This window comes from Brienomyrus brachyistius, chromosome 12 (genome assembly GCF_023856365.1).
Source record: "Brienomyrus brachyistius isolate T26 chromosome 12, BBRACH_0.4, whole genome shotgun sequence".
Taxonomy (NCBI): domain Eukaryota; kingdom Metazoa; phylum Chordata; class Actinopteri; order Osteoglossiformes; family Mormyridae; genus Brienomyrus; species Brienomyrus brachyistius.
This window is the reverse complement of record NC_064544.1, coordinates 3607711-3624279: the sequence shown is the minus strand read 5'-3', so window position 1 is coordinate 3624279 and position 16569 is coordinate 3607711. Positions and strand designations below refer to the sequence as shown.

The window sequence follows — 16569 nt, the reverse complement described above, 5'->3', positions numbered from 1 at the left end:
AAAGTGGACTGTAGTTACATGACACGCTCATCTTCTCAGGAGATTGTCGAGCGTTGATGATGTCCTCACAGACACAACAAAAAGCGAGACCGAACATGGCCTCACTACGGGAATATATTTAACCCAGCGTTTGAATCTGCAGGCAACAACCAGGAACAAAATGTACGGTATCTTTTCAGCGCATAAACAACAAATAACTATATTTATCTCTTATTCTGCATTTTCCACACGTGGTTCAAGCGCTTGATCCAGCTGCACAACCTTTATGCTCGAGCTACATGCACGACGCGCTATGCAATATACGGAAGTACGTCACACCTATTCATCCCTCCATTGCGTATAATAGACACAAAATCATAATCATTAAAAAAGTATCGCAGGGTCGATATATTTAGAGCAAGCGGCTTAATGCTCTGCTGATAACTTGAGTGTGCAAAGTGAATGCAGATGAACGAAAAAGGCACATCTAAACTCAACTTTAAATAAACGAACAAACACAAGCATCCAGCAACGTAAACTGTAATTTACTCCACACAGAAGTAATGCCTAATGTGCTTTATTTCGGAAGTGCATAGCTGAAATTCAGCAGCTGGTACTCGCAATTAAATAGGAAGGAACTGTCTCCAGCAAGAGTAGCCGGGGATAGTGTCACCAGTGGGGAAAAACGTGATGAGGAAACGTGAAGCCTTTGCAAACGGCTAAGGTATCCAAACCATGCATTTTTGGCTATGATTTACCGGATCAAAACATTTTTACACATTTTTATGTTATTTTTTTTCTCTTCCAAAATGCAGAGACATTGTTTGAAGTGTGCTACCAGGCAGAACACCCACGCGAAGCAGAAATCGAATCGAGGTGATATCCAAATGTGTCTTGACCGAGTTTTCAGGTTGTATATAAGCTCGGCTTGTCATCCCATCTTTATCCTATCAGTCGAGGATCCACGGATGACTCCATCTGTGACTCTATCTGCTGTTATAACAGCTACGGGCCTCACAAGCTCGTCATTCATAAGTTGTCGGCTTCATGGTCCCTGTCGCCAGTGAGCGATTGAGAGTCTTGTGCCAGTTCGTATGATTAGTTGCCGGGCGCCGGGCCCAGCTCCTGGCATTTCCGTCTGCGGGGCACGGCCAAGCTGTCAGGAAGCTGCACCTGATCTCCTCTGCCCCAGTGGCAGACTGGGAGGCATCATAATGTCCTTTGGCGAGTGTCATCCGTGACCGAGGGCCGTCTACGTTCTACGGCATGCCGGGGGGCCGCGTCCGGATCGCTACCCAGCAGGAGCGCCCTGGCGACTCGGGGAGACTCATACCGGAGCTGGGTGGCGAACGCGTGACCACTGACGAATGCGCTCTGACAGAAGACGTGCATGTCTCGACGCCGGTGAATTTGACTTCCATCTTTTTTTACATTTTTTTCTTTAAAAAAAGCGTCAACATCTAGCGATGGACACCTCGCAGCCTGCTGGCATTAGATTCTTCAGAGTCACATGGCTCTGATCCCTCTCTTTATACGCTTGGAGCATATAAGGGAAAACCAGCATTCCGCCTAATGTAACGCGAAACAAAGCTTTACGTAACTTTAATGAGCAATCAGTGTGCTGTCGCCTATTTGTTATGGTGGAATTATGTTTTTACACCTATAAGTTCACACTATTTCTGGGAGTTCCTGGGAGTGTACATTGACACCTTCCGGAATACACGCCTCCTCAATCACAGGTGGCAATTGTATCTGGGCGCCCACCCACTGAACGTTATATAACAGAAGGCAGTTTCGCTTCCATATTTATAAATGCCCTATTATATATATGCATAAATTCAGGAAGCCTTAAATAGTAAAAAATAACCTAATGGTGAAGTCATAGTTCACGCTATGCGACGCAATCCTAAAGGGATTTCCATGTATTTTTCGTATGTTTATATTTTTAGTCATTATCTAGAATAAAATTGGTCAGATTTAGATATTTCTGTTAAAGTTTTACATTTGATTATTATTGGGCTAATGAGGGTGGTGTGTGAGAATTGGGTGCCTGTATCGGAAGGTTGCTGGTTCAAATCCTGTGGTCAGCGGAGTCATTTCACCGTTGAGCCCTTGAGTAAGGACCTTAACCCCCCAATAGCTCTAGGGACCGTCTAACCCTGCTTCTTCAATTGTACGTTGCTTTGGTGAAAACTGTCTGCTAAATATATGTATTGTAGACACCGGAACAGAAAAACTCTGTCTCGCAGAGTTTGAGGAATTTACCGTGGTTGCAGAATAATGATGTCAGAACCTCTTACCATTCTGGTGACGCTTCCCAATCGCACCTGTCTGTGATTATATACCTTAATGTCCCTTCGGTCAATCCCTCGGTGCCTCTTTAATTACAATTCATATCAGCTCCAATAGATGGCAGCATAGCTTTGATGTTGCACCTGAACAGGTATCGTGCCTGCGGTAATTTTCTACTTCATTACAAACTTTAATGTAAACTGATTTTCTCTATGAACTGTATTGCGCGTATAAGTTAATAATACCCCCTCTCTAGAGCTGTGAATACATGGGCTGCTTATGCCAAAATGGAAATTAACCCAGTAAATAAGTAATTTAAAAACCATTACCTTAGTGAAATTAGACTTGAAATCATACAAACAAAACAAACAAACACAGAGCATGTGATCAAACAAATGATGAAAAACGAAACGTTACAGACCTGGCGTTAGTGTTTAGCAATACATTCAGGCATATGGATACGGATGTTCCTTAAAAAGTACATTCAGTAACATATGTCAAACTTCCGTTTCTATCTTTTTTTTGGGAAAATTTACTCCATCGCAATAAATGATTTATATCCAATGTGCATTATCTCTGTGCATCTGCAATACCTGAAGATTTATGCGTCATTAGTAAATTGACAGATTTGGCTACAAGCATGAACTCAGACACGCCAATATAAAAAAAAACAAGATAAAGATATGCGTGCGGTAGTCCTTGAATACACAGTATTTCCCCTCTAATTTAGCCCTAGTTTTCCCTCACAATTTAGTCATATCCAATTTGTCATCTAGGCTCGGCTGCTCAGCAGTGCCGAAGTGTGCCAGCATCCAGTAAGCGGCTGGCAGGAGCGCATTCCCGCGCGTCCCCGTGATTGGAGGGCCGCCGGGACGCGCACCGCCGGCGCCCGGTGACTCGCAGGTGCCTGGCAGGATCCCCGCGCGTCCCCGTGATTGGAGGGCCGCCGGGCCGCGCACCGCCGGTGACTCGCAGCTGCCTGGCAGCCCGTCGCAGCCCGACGGGAGGTAGAGGATCTGCAGCCGAGCCCCGAGTCGCTGTGATTTGGGCTCCGTCTGCGCCCGGGCAGGGTGCCTCGGCTCTCGCTCGGAAGTCCGCATGCGTTGTCATTTTTTAATAATCGTATTAAATGATAATGTTGTTCTTTTCCCAGGCAAGCGAAGAAGGAAACGAAAGAGGGACGGTTAAGCGGACCACGATTTTTACGTAAACGACTATATGTTCGACTCCTGCTCCTTGTTGCTCTACCTGACTAACCGAATCAGACCTAAAACTCAGCTAATGCTGTTAACTATTGGCTTTCACACTAAAATGTTTCAGTTAAATCATGCTTTATTTTTCAAAGGTGTAAGACTTGGATGCTGTGCTGGTGCTCGGAAGGTCACTGGGTCAGATCCCAGGGTCCACAGAGTGATTTGCTCTTAAACAAGATCTTTAACCCCCCCCCTTCCTGAAAATGTACACCACTTTGGATAAAAGCATTTTCTAAATAAATTAAATGTAACTATGTTTCAAATCCGCTAAGAAGACCACGGCTACCTTAAAGCTGGATGTTGGATAATATATGTTTGCGTCCACAATGCCCCTCGCGTTGAGTGACGCGTTTGCATGCCTCGTGCCCACACAGAGCACCAATCAGCCGAGCCCAATGGCTTTTGACAGTGAACTGTAAATTATGTTAAGCAGGGGATTCAGAGGCAACTTTGCTTAGCAGAGCAAAACTGAGTTCCTTGTTTAAACAGCATCTTTAAGCAGAGGACAGAGCAAACTCGCCCGCGTGCCGCATGCAGTTTCTCCGAACCCGTCATGGATGAAATTGAAGGCCCAGCCTTCAGATTGTGTTTGACCTTCACACTCGGCTAGGGGGCGCTCTGATCGGCCAACGGTCTATTTCTCAGATGGAGGGTGAGGGAGCGTAATGATCTGCAAGACCAGCCAGCAGGTCAAACGCCATACATCTAAAACGGACCACCAACCTACACCATGTACTTTCTCCCACGGAATATACCACCGTTTTTTTTCAAGACTCCATCCATTTTCCATCCTCGCTCCTTTTATGAAGGCGCAGGGGTCCATGGCTTGTCCTGGAGCTACGGCACAAGGCAGGGAATAACCCAGGATGGGATGGCATCCCATCACAGGACACATGCCCCATTCACACACACACACACACACACACACACACACACACACACACACACACACACACACACACACACACACACACACACCGTTCACAAACATATTGACACCTACAGGCAATTTGGCACCTCCAATTCACCTTAGCATGTTTTTAGACTGTGATGGTGGTGGGGGGGGCATCCTGAGTTTGATGTGTCCCTGGTTCAATAAGGGAGGGATTTGCATTTGACTTCTTCAACCAATCAGTCTTCATTATATCACATCACCACATCGGTATATGTTTTTCTTTCTCACTTTCAAACTCAAGGCATCCGGCCATCAGGGGGCGGTATGGCACCGGAAGGTTGCTGGCTCAAACCTTGTTATTAGTATAATTGTTAGTAATTTTCTTATTATTGTTGTCATAAAATAAAGACACACCCTTACATCGCTGCATACAGCCTGTGCAGGTAAGCATCTTCTTATGTTTGATCTGCGTTTATCCATGACATGTCCCTTGAAAAGACAACAGGCACATTACCACTAAACAGGGAACACTGGTTGTAATTCATGTGGTGACATCATACGACGAAGCCTGTGATTGGTTAAAGAAGTGAAACGCAAGCCCCTCCCTTGTTGGCACAGGGACACATCAAACTCGGCAAACTCCACACGCACAGAGCCGGGCAGAGACTGCGCCTCAGTGCTGCCCTGTTTTTACCGACCCCCTTTTCATAATTACTTAATTACTCCATGGTCACAAAATAATTGAGGCTGGGTATGTAACCCTATGGTGGCTTTCTGGCAATTTTGTTGCTATTCAAGGTTGTTAGTTATTAATGAGTGTGAATCTGTCTCTCCTTTGGTCTTTTCAGCATTTTATATGGTCTTGTGGTTCCTTCAGACGTGGACCATGAATATATAATTTACACTGCTCTTTAATCATTGTCTCGCAATCACAAAGAGATTTTTCTCGCACTAGAACAACTCATCGCTTCCCCAGATTGTTACTCTGTCTTTACAGATCTATTGGGCAATACTATATACGGCAGGAAATAAAAATGTGTTCTTCACACACTGTAACACACAGCAATACATCACGTGCTTTAAGTTCAGGTACCTACAAACAACCTCTGCAAAATGGAGAGGAGGTACACAGAGTGTACAGGCTTTTTAAAGTGTTTAAATCAAGCGTTAGCTTTTATCCAGTCAAAAACATTACCTGATTCATCTATCAGCCATTTACCATTCATTCCCAAAACATATTAAACCTTGAATTGGAAACAAATATTTCGGGGGAGTGTTTCGCTCCGGCGATTTTAAACGTCGCTGACCTGTTCTGCAAGCACAATGGGTAGAGGTCATATTTCCGGCATTGTGGTCTCGCTGCTGGAATCCTGCCTTTTATAATACGTGTGAACGCATATCTGTGGGTCTCTGTTTAGTTTAAAGGTTTAGTAACCCCTCCAAACTCTTTTTTAAGACGTCTATAAATCCTTGGACTTCTAAGCACTCTCACAAAAATGTACAGGCAGAGGCGTACTTCTAAAAAAATATATATATATTTTTTAAACAAATTGATTAAAATATTGTTTGTTTTGGTATGCAGGCTGTTTGTAATTGAGGTGCCATGGAGAAAATACTGTCCTTGTCCACTGTCAAAGTGTCGCCCGGTGTCGCTGTGATGTGTTTGCAAGAATTTATTTTTTGTTGTTGTTGAAGGATTAATCTTTTCATTTCCTCAAAAGGCTGTAGAATTCTCCCCCCGCAGAAGTTTATTGGGAAGGTTTGGCCGATTGATGATTAATCAATGGCAATGATCAATGCTGAGCTAAGAGCACCCCATTTGCATTATATATCTATATATGTATGTGTGTGTGTATATATATATATATACTGTATATAGGTATTTTACACTATTTATTGTCTTTTGTACGTCTGCCTCGGCTTCATGTTTACGTGCACACCCCATGGAATCACCTACAACAAGACAAATGCCTTGCACATTTTCGTCCTTGGCGAATAAAAGGTTTGTGATTCCGATTTTAAAAGAAAAATAAATAAGCTATAAAATAGATAAAAATGCTTTTCCTGTGAATGAGAAAGTATCAAAAGATAATGGAAGTGCTGATGTCCAACCGAAATCTCCTGATTGTGACCTCGCTCTGCTCCCATCGATCTCCGCTGGCAGCCCTCTTTGGATACGCACCCATCCAGTCGCTCTTCTCGGGGGCCAGTGTCTCCCTACAAACGCACTTCTGCTTTGTCATCTGTTTAAAGTGCAGACCTTCCATTTTGCCGGGGGTCCCGGCGGGTGCTGTACAGGTGTGTTTTATCGTTATCACCTCCAGACGAAGTGGAGGTTTTGTGCACCTCTTTGGGTCGCGCCTAAATAGGCAGACCGCCGAAAGTTTGGTTTACTGATGGCTCGCATTTTCAACTGGGAATAAAAGGCATTCCGGTATTCTGAAATAAAAGTAATGCGATATAAAAAACAAAAAAACAGAAAATAATGTCCCGTGGTCCGGGAGAGGTGAAATCATTGATGCTGTTTTACTGTGGTTTTCCGGAGGTGGAAGTTCTGCAGTGGGGTGGAGGGCTGTGAATGTGCAGCCAAGGCCGATAACGACTTTTGGTGACATTATGTGAGATCGCGAACTGATCAGGTGACATCAGGAGAATGTGTTAATGCTTTTGGGAGGTACCATCCTCTCCCGTGTACCACAGCATTTAATGTACCGCAAGACTGCTTATAGTACAAGTAAGCGAAATCGCAAATACAGTTTGTTCATTCTGAAGATTGTTATGACTACAAATTGGTACAATAAAACAACAAAAATGTCAGCCACGCTACTAGCTGAATATTGATCTACGATATACCACGTGTGTGTGTGTGGATTAGGTTTATATTACATTTTCGGGACTAAATGCCCCCCACAATGTAATACAAACCGGTTATATTGTGGGGATCATTTTTCAGTGTTTCTAAGTGTCATTTTTTTACTTATGGTTAAGGTTAGAGCTGGGTAGGGCTTGATGTTGTCATTGTTGGGAGTAGTGCTTTGCCCATAGATATGAATAGACAGTCCCCACAAAGATATGAGTACAGCTCTGTGTGTGTGTGTGTGTGTGTGTGTTTGTGTGTGTGTGTGTATGTGTGAGCGGGTATACCTATTCTTATGGGGACACAATAAGCTATAAGTGATAAATATCAGTTTTTTTCTCCCTTATGGGGACCGGTTTCCTGGTCGGCGACTGCTATGAAAAAACGAAAAATGCACAAACTCTTGTACTTTGCTTGGTTACGTATGGTTATGGTTAGGGCAGGGTGGGTGTTAAGGTTGTCATAGTTAGCGTTAGCATTTTTCCCATAGAAGTGAATGAGCGGGCCCCATAAGGAGAGGTATACCCCACATGTGTGTGTGTTTGTGTGTGTATGTGTGTGTGTATCATTTTTTTTCTGTCAAATTATTTGACCAAAAGTTCCTGTTAAATAAGAGAAAGGCTCAGTACAGGCCTGCAAGAACTGCACACAATTGTCACAAGTGAAAGCATATTCACAACGGCAGATTCGTACTCGCCGTGAAGCAACGCATCAAGATCGACGTACAACAATCGTAACGTCATTAAGTCTGTCCCATGTTAAGGGACAGTTTCCCTGAGAGGCTGATTGACAACACACGTCAATGTTGAGATCCATCCCTTCTCGTATGGCATGCTGGTACGAGAGAGGAGTGAATTCCATCTCCGATTACACGCCCCCTACCGCTTCTGGAGGCTCGTAAACGCAGACAGAGGCGCCAACTGACCTCACAGCGATGCCCCATCCATCGTGGAAGCAAGGGAAAGAGTCGCAGATGTTGCTTCTTCATTATTCAGAAAGCCGGGGATTTCTTTACCTGAAAAAATATCCAAACACATGCGTGCGGAGCATTAAAGTCAATCTGTTGGTGTAAATGTGTCACTTCAGAAGACTGAATTTGGGCTTCTGGTTAAAATAGAGCAGGGGAACAGCTGCAGAGTCGAGTCATTCCCTCTGAGTGGTGAATATTACAGCCGGGCTTAGGAGAGAGCGCCTCTAAGCTTTCGTTAGTGTTAGCGCGTGACTCTGGAAGGGTGCCACGTTTAATGTCTGCGAATGAATTTAGTGCATAGGATTTGTTGAAGACTTTATGGAAATTACACTGGATCGTCAGAGCTGAAAGTGGTGCGCATGTAGAACTGAGCTAGTGTGACTTCACAACCATTGGTCTGCTAAAACGTGGTCACCTTCAGTTGCGTTTGACAAGCGCACAGATTGGAGCTTTAATAAGATCCAGTGACTTTTCTCCATGATGAAACATTCAGAATCTCAGACTCAACACATAACTGATTGAATGTCACATTCATAAATAAAAATACAACATTCGTGAGCATCAATCCTTCATTTTGACTCCCGACCTTAATTGATGAAGTCACTCGTTTTCCGTTGAATTACATCCGAATGTAACCATTTGATATGTTTCTCTGGGGAGCGATAACAGGCTTATAACTGGGGAAAAAGGCACTGGGGAGATGCATGCAAAATTATCATCATTTCTTCATAATGTGGACATTTGTATGCCAGACTCTGTTTCCGTCATGAAACACAAACATTGCAATTAAGCACAACACCGCTCCGATGGGTTTTATTTTTAAGTTGATGTTCCTTTGCACCACAGCATCGCTAATCGCTGAATACTGATGTTATGTCCTAATTTTAATTGTCAGAAGCATCAAGCATTTCACTGACTGACATAAACCCAAATTAGCTTGATGCAAACACTTCTTTTATTTTTTGGAATATTTTAATGAAGTTCGACACGTCTGTGAGCGCGCGAATGCCTCGGATTGTGATGCTCATTTCTCCTCTGTTCCTAGGAATACACATAGGAAATACTGAACATGAAAGCCATATCCATGCATGGTTGAGGCGCTTGCAACGTTTACAGCTTTAATTCAACATTAACGTGCAATTCTGGAAGACTGAAATAAACAATTTCAGTGTATTTGTTACTGCATTCCAACAGGAGCACTGCATGACTCTGTGCCTTAGAGCTCCTTGTCCGAGTGGAGAAGGTTGCCGGTTCACATCCCAGTGTCGGTGGAGTGATGTCACCACTGCGGCCTTGAGGGAGGAACTTAACTCCCAATTGTTCCAGCAAATAGCTGACCCTGCTTTTTAGATTATGCATCTCTTTGGATAAAAGCCTTTGTTAAATAAATAAAAATGCAGTCGTTCCAAAGTTGAGAACATGAAGGAAACAGGAACTCCTTTCATGCTGCGCGCTACTTCCTTGACCTGTTTTGAAGTGTGAGAAATACTATTAGCTATTAAATTCAGAGGACCGTAGGTGTTGTGGTTATGCCCCTGATTATTACCATCTTTTAGTGCGTCCACACATAAGCACTGTCCATCAAGCTACCGCCAATGAAACGCCAGGGCAGTCTAAGCAACAGCTGTCATCACCTCCCGACACCTGGGTCTAAAAGCGCAGGGATGAAAAAAGATGATCGGCTCTTCTGTCGAAGAGGTGCCATCCCGTACTCCCTCTACAGCTCCTTCTACAGCTGCCTGTCAGTGTCATCACCGTGGATACGGCTCTGAAGTGTGAGGGGCCTCACGCTGTCATCCCGTACTGCCTCTACAGCTGCCTGTCAGTGTCATCACCGTGGATACGGCTTTGAGGTGTGAGGGGCCTCACGCTGTCATCCCGTACTGCCTCTACAGCTGCCTGTCAGTGTCATCACCGTGGATACGGCTTTGAGGTGTGAGGGGCCTCACGCTGTCATCCCGTACTCCCTCTACAGCTCCTTCTACAGCTGCCTGTCAGTGTCATCACCGTGGATACGGCTTTGAAGTGTGAGGGGCCTCACGCTGTCATCCCGTACTGCCTCTACAGCTGCCTGTCAGTGTCATCACCGTGGATACGGCTTTGAGGTGTGAGGGGCCTCACGCTGTCATCCCGTACTCCCTCTACAGCTCCTTCTACAGCTGCCTGTCAGTGTCATCACCGTGGATACGGCTTTGAGGTGTGAGGGGCCTCATGCTGTCATCCCGTACTGCCTCTACAGCTGCCTGTCAGTGTCATCACCGTGGATACGGCTTTGAGGTGCGAGGGGCCTCACGCTGTCATCCCGTACTGCCTCTACAGCTGCCTGTCAGTGTCATCACCGTGGATACGGCTTTGAGGTGTGAGGGGCCTCACGCTGTCATCCCGTACTGCCTCTACAGCTGCCTGTCAGTGTCATCACCGTGGATACGGCTTTGAGGTGTGAGGGGCCTCACGCTGTCATCCCGTACTCCCTCTACAGCTCCTTCTACAGCTGCCTGTCAGTGTCATCACCGTGGATACGGCTTTGAGGTGTGAGGGGCCTCATGCTGTCATCCCGTACTGCCTCTACAGCTGCCTGTCAGTGTCATCACCGTGGATACGGCTTTGAGGTGTGAGGGGCCTCACGCTGTCATCCCGTACTGCCTCTACAGCTGCCTGTCAGTGTCATCACCGTGGATACGGCTCTGAAGTGCGAGGGACCTCACGCTGTCATCCCGTACTCCCTCTACAGCTGCCTGTGGATGCTGTGGTTTTAGACTGTTTTTGTGGTGGAGTACGACTAAGCAAACATCCCATTTGTGAATTAATAATTAACTAGCATTCCGTTCAGGGTGTTCTCTATCTTCTGCCTTGTTTTTCCTGGCATTTTTTTCCCAGAATGCTCTGACGCTATACAGGGAGTCCCCAGGTTAAGAACATGAGACTTGTGGATAAGTCCTACCATAAAGTGTATTATATAAAAAAACTGAGTTTGCAAATGGCTTGCAAGAACAGAAGGCAAGCACTGCTTTGTGACTCATAAAAAATTGTGGCTTGATGTACATTATTGTACTGTAAATACTTTTATGATTATGGTATCATTACTGTTATTAATATTGTACACTGTACTATTATGTTTAAGATGTTTCAGTGTATTTGTAAGTGTTTCTTAAATGTTTTATAGAAAGCTATAGACTATATATACACTAAAGAATACAGTTAAAAAGTCAAATATATACAGTATATTAAGAGCAACATTTGAGTAACCAATACTAAATGAGAACTGCATGTACTTGTTCCGACTTACCCACAAAATCTACTTGAAGACAGACTTAGACGGATCTCCTTCAGAATCCGGGGACGGTCTGTACTCCACACACCATTAGGAATGCCGGATTTTTTTGTGTTGCATTTGAGATGATCTCCAAATCCATTTAATAACCTGCTTTTCCGTAAATGTCTCCTGCATTTTAAATAATATGTATGTTTACTTGTAAAAGTTAAGTTACACGCACATTTAATGTTTAACGCATTATCAGCTTCGAGCAGAAATCCAGTTGATGCCTTATCTTAATTGCTAATGTTTAAAATTTTCATCACTCCTGTGGTCTATCTAAAGTCAGTCTTATTTTCCCTAATGCATTTGGTTCAGAGATAGGGCAGCTGGTAATTGAGAAACTGATGAAGTTAGAAGTAGCTCATCTTAAATAATAATAACAATAATCATCATAATAATAATAATAATAATAATAATAATAATAATAATAATAATAATATAGTTGTTGCTTCAGTATCTGAATTAATTAGTGATTAATTAGCAAACATACATTTATTATATATGAACATTGTACATCTGTTAAATAATTATGGTTCATAATTAATAATTCCAACATGCTGTGTATTTCTATATATTTAAAGATGACTCTAGAAGGTGGTGACAGGATGGCCTGGTCACTTCTCTGTCATGAGATTTGATTCGTTTGCACAGCTCAAAACTTCAGTTATGGCAACCAATTAAACTGTTGCTCTCACTCCGGGGTCTGGTGTCGGCCTTGCTGCACGTGACTAAATGCAACACACAGTTTGCATGCGGCCTCCGAAGTTTTTTTTGGCGACAAACAGTCACTACACTCAGGGACGGATTACGGACCGGGCCAGCGGGGCCGCTGCCCAGGGGCCCTTGGGGTGCAGGGGGCCCGTGGGGCCCCTAGCCCAAAACAATTTGCAACGCTTATCAACAATGTATTTTCGTTTGTCTATTTTAGAGGGCATACATTCTTTGATCCTCTGCCTACAAGGGCCCCTGACCCTATAGGGAGGGCGTTTGGCTGCCAAGGGCCCTTGAATTCTGGTGGTTGTGGTGGTGGTCCTGGTGGGGGGGGCCCTCGTGAACGTTTTGCCCAGGGGCCCACACAACCCATAATCCATCCCTGACTACACTAAGTATTAAATAATCATGTCTCTTATTTAGGGGATACTGTAGCAGCATGTTCTGCTACCCATCTAGCTACCATCTTCCAACTCTACTTGCTAGCTATTTATTTAGTTTTTGAGGCATCTGAAGGGCCCACGATGTGACTTTTTGAGGCCCCAAAAAGGACAATCCTACCCCCTGGAGGGGCGCAAACAGAGTGAAGAATTATAAGTACTGCCGATATTAAACTGACTATCTGTTATACTGTTGGCTCGAAGCAGACTGGCTATTTTGGGAAAAGCGTTCAATGGCAAACTATACTTTTAAGCTGAGCAGCAGCCGTGGGCAGCAGATGGTCTGGTGGGTTGGGGTTTAGACTTGTGACCTGATCACAGTGCACATGAGTCCCTTGAGGGACCTGCCACCTTCAACGTGAAAATCGCTGGCTGTGAAGCAGTGCTTCGTGTTCGGGCAGCTGATCGTCATGCTTTTCGGCAAATAAAAACCAAATCCAAAACCCGACAGGGCAGGGCTGGCTACTCAGCACAGCCGCTCCAGCTAGTCAGTAATTCTCTCCCCTTTGTGACATGCTGGCAGAGCAGAGACGCACAGCACTCAAATCTGCTTTTCCAACATCGTTATTGTAGCAGTTGTTTAGCTGTAAAATGACTCTGTATTGCATAATAATGAACATCGTTTAAATACAGAGGTTTTCCGGATTCATTTATGTTTTTAAAAAGAGAAACACTTGAAGCCTAAGTCTTTTACAGCTTATTAAGAGTTTATTATATGGATGGACTGCTTTCCCATCCAGGATCTTCCATTGGAGGGGCGGCATGGTGGTGCAGTGGTTAGCACTGTTGCCTCACACCTCTGGGACCCGAGTTCGAGTCTCCGCCTGGGTCACATGTGTGTGGAGTTTGCATGTTCTCCCCATGTGGTCGTGGGGTTTCCTCCGGGTACTCCGGTTCCCCCCGACAGTCCAAAAACATGCTGAGGCTAATTGGAGTTGCTAAATTGCCCGTAGGTGTGCATGTGTGAGTGAATGGTGTATGAGTGTGCCCTGCGATGGGCTGGCCCCCCATCCTGGGTTGTTCCCTGCCTCGTGCCCATTGCTTCCGGGATAGGCTCCGGGCCCCCCGCGGCCAAGTCGGATAAGCGGTTTGGAAAATGGATGGATGGATGGATGCATCTTCCATTGGATCATTCCCCGTTCTTCCTGGGACTGGTTTACATGGCACCCCTGTACTGCATAACCAGCAGTAGTCCTGTATGTGGGAGCGCTGGTGTGGGTGCTACCCCTCTCCTTGTTGGTGGTAATGCAATGTTAGCATGCTATAGGGAAGCATGGCCATGTTTGTAGTTTTCCTCAAATTAAAACATAGCGTTACCTTCATTATCTCGTAATTCAGTGAAAGTGGTTGTAGCCAGCCTACTGTATGTTCTCATGCCTGCTTGCTTATTAGCTGGCTTGCTACTGGAAGCGGAGCTGGTGTGGCTAACTGGTTAGCCCATCCTGTGGTCAGTGTGGATCCCAGTGCCCCAGTATCCCCAGTGCAGTGAAAGGGACCCTGTGGCCAGCAGGTTAGCGAGGTCCTGACTCTCTGAGGTCACAAAGGATCCCAGGGCATTTTTCGTAAGACTTAATCATTTACTTAGAACTAAATAACACAAAGGTCTGTTTATCGTGGGGATGATTGAATGAAGCCAAATCAAATATTAGGGGATACACACCCCTCCGGGTCCCCAGTTCCTACCCCCTGACTGTACACTCTGAAAGCTACACACTGAAAATGGACCATCGCTCTAAATTATTCGACTGATCTCACTCCATTTCCAGCCGGCCCATTCACCGTGACAACAACAGAATGGAAAGTATTGATATCAACAAAGCATAGATCTGCGGAGGAGTCCGGCAGACAGAGCAGCGGGAGCCCGGTCCGAAGCAGACTGCTGAATTACTCGCCCTCAGCCGCAAATGTCATCGGCGTGCCCTTTCCAGGCGGCACCGGAACACATCTTACCACAGTCTTCTTAGCTTTTTAAAAACACTTTATACTGACCACAAAAAGCAGAAGGGGCACCGGAGGGGGGCATTTAAATCCGCCTCTACATCTGTCCATCGCAGCCGGTACGTAATTGCTGGGGGCGTTTGATCCTGCATATACATCAGAGGCAATGCTGGAATTTTACGGAATTTAAGTGATTGACATATTACAAAAATCTGATACGGCCTCACGTTTGGCTTCTACATGCTGAAAGTTCCGGTTTAAGGCCGTAAATATCCCACATGAAGTACTTTCAGTAGTTTTGAATATCGCACATCCACACGTTTACGCTCGACACGCCATTGCTCTCCACAAGTCCTTACACTATGATTTAAATCCCTTCAGACTGGTATTAAACTGCGCTTTGGTGAATTATTGTAATGAATGAAGAAGGTGCTGTACCATCACGTTGATTCAAAACCAAATAGACCTCAAAAATGTTTGGGGCTGTAAATGGGTGCAATAAATGTCAGCGGTGATTTAACAGCTGTTGCCCTTCGCAGTCCTTCACCGCTAAATCTAGCAGGATCTAGCAGGATCCATTCCAGGATCTACACATTACTGCATGCACCGATAAAACAACTGAAGTAGAATGTACAGTACCGGTACACTTTGTCACATCCTGCGGTCCTCTGTCCTTTTGCAATAGGAATATGCTTCGAGTAACTTCCTGGGTTTGCTTAGAGTGATTATTTATTGATCCCTAATCAGCAAAACTGAAGGACTGCAACGTCATGAAGCACATTTATAAGCAGGCTACTTTAAGGTGAGGAGCACTGTGGTCTGTTACCTCCAGGGCTGCGGGTTCGAGTACTCCTCGTGCTGGTGAGGGCTCCTCCTGACTGCTCCTGTTTCTTCTCGCAGATGTTCTTATTTCTTCCAGTTCAGATCAGTGTCTCGAAATGGCAGTAGTGTGTGACCGCACGCCCTGCGATGGACAGGCACCCAGTCCCGGTCGTTCAGTTTCCAGTGCGCCTTGGAGCAGGCCGACCACAACTGTAACATCACAATATCAATGTTACACATCCATCACATGGCACTTAATGTTAGAATCAGTGAGTTAACAGGGTAGGGTGATAATGTGGGCACTTTTTACACATTTATTTGGTTTTGGCATGTCTGTGGTGAATTTCCTGAGGGAGATTTCATATGCTGTTTTTTTTTGCATTTCCTGCTCTTTAACGAAGGAAGAGAAACAGTCAGAATGATGCATTACAGCCAAGTTACAGTGACATTCTATAAGCCGATTAAGCTTAATCTATATTGTATTTTCTGAATATGATGCCTATCCGTGATATTAAATTTTGTGTTTTTGTGTTATTTCCCTGCAGATATTTTATAAACACATGTCGCAAGTATATCATGCACTTTTCAAACACCCTTAAATGTCCTTTAACATCATGCAGTTTTTCTTTAAAGGAAATAAACTTGTTTTCACTTTTATCTGTCATTTATGCCCTGATATGCTTTTAAATTTTAAATCAGGACAGCGTGCTTAGTAGTTTTTAAGGACTTTGATTCCCAAACCTGTCACTGAAACACCTTTTTCTGACAAAATATCCAGCTATATAAATAAAAAAAGCACCGTTTGAGCTACATAAAATCAGCATTGAACAAATTGTAAATATTAGTGAATTAAATCGTAATATATGTAGAAGTTGTGCATGCAGCAGCGCGTTTCACAATCCTCTTTTTGATTTAGTATTTAATTATAGAAATAAAGTAGAAACTAAACTCTATACTGACTGTCATTCTTGATATTTTTGGGATGGAAGGAAGTTTATGCAACTCCAGGGCATGTCTGAGGCCTCATCAGGGGGTAAATGAGATCTGTTTCACCAATATCATGGCAGTTATTTAGCAATAAAATTGCTCTATTGTG

General features: G+C 44.4%; 1 long non-coding RNA gene across 1 annotated transcript; it reads left to right on the top strand.

Annotated features, from left to right (window-relative positions):
* Positions 1-14577: 14577 nt before the first annotated feature.
* LOC125704599 (uncharacterized) lies at positions 14578-16081 on the top strand. Its single transcript, XR_007381188.1, has 3 exons — positions 14578-14770; positions 15337-15453; positions 15552-16081. It is a non-coding gene; the product is annotated as an uncharacterized LOC125704599 (long non-coding RNA).
* Positions 16082-16569: the final 488 nt, after the last annotated feature.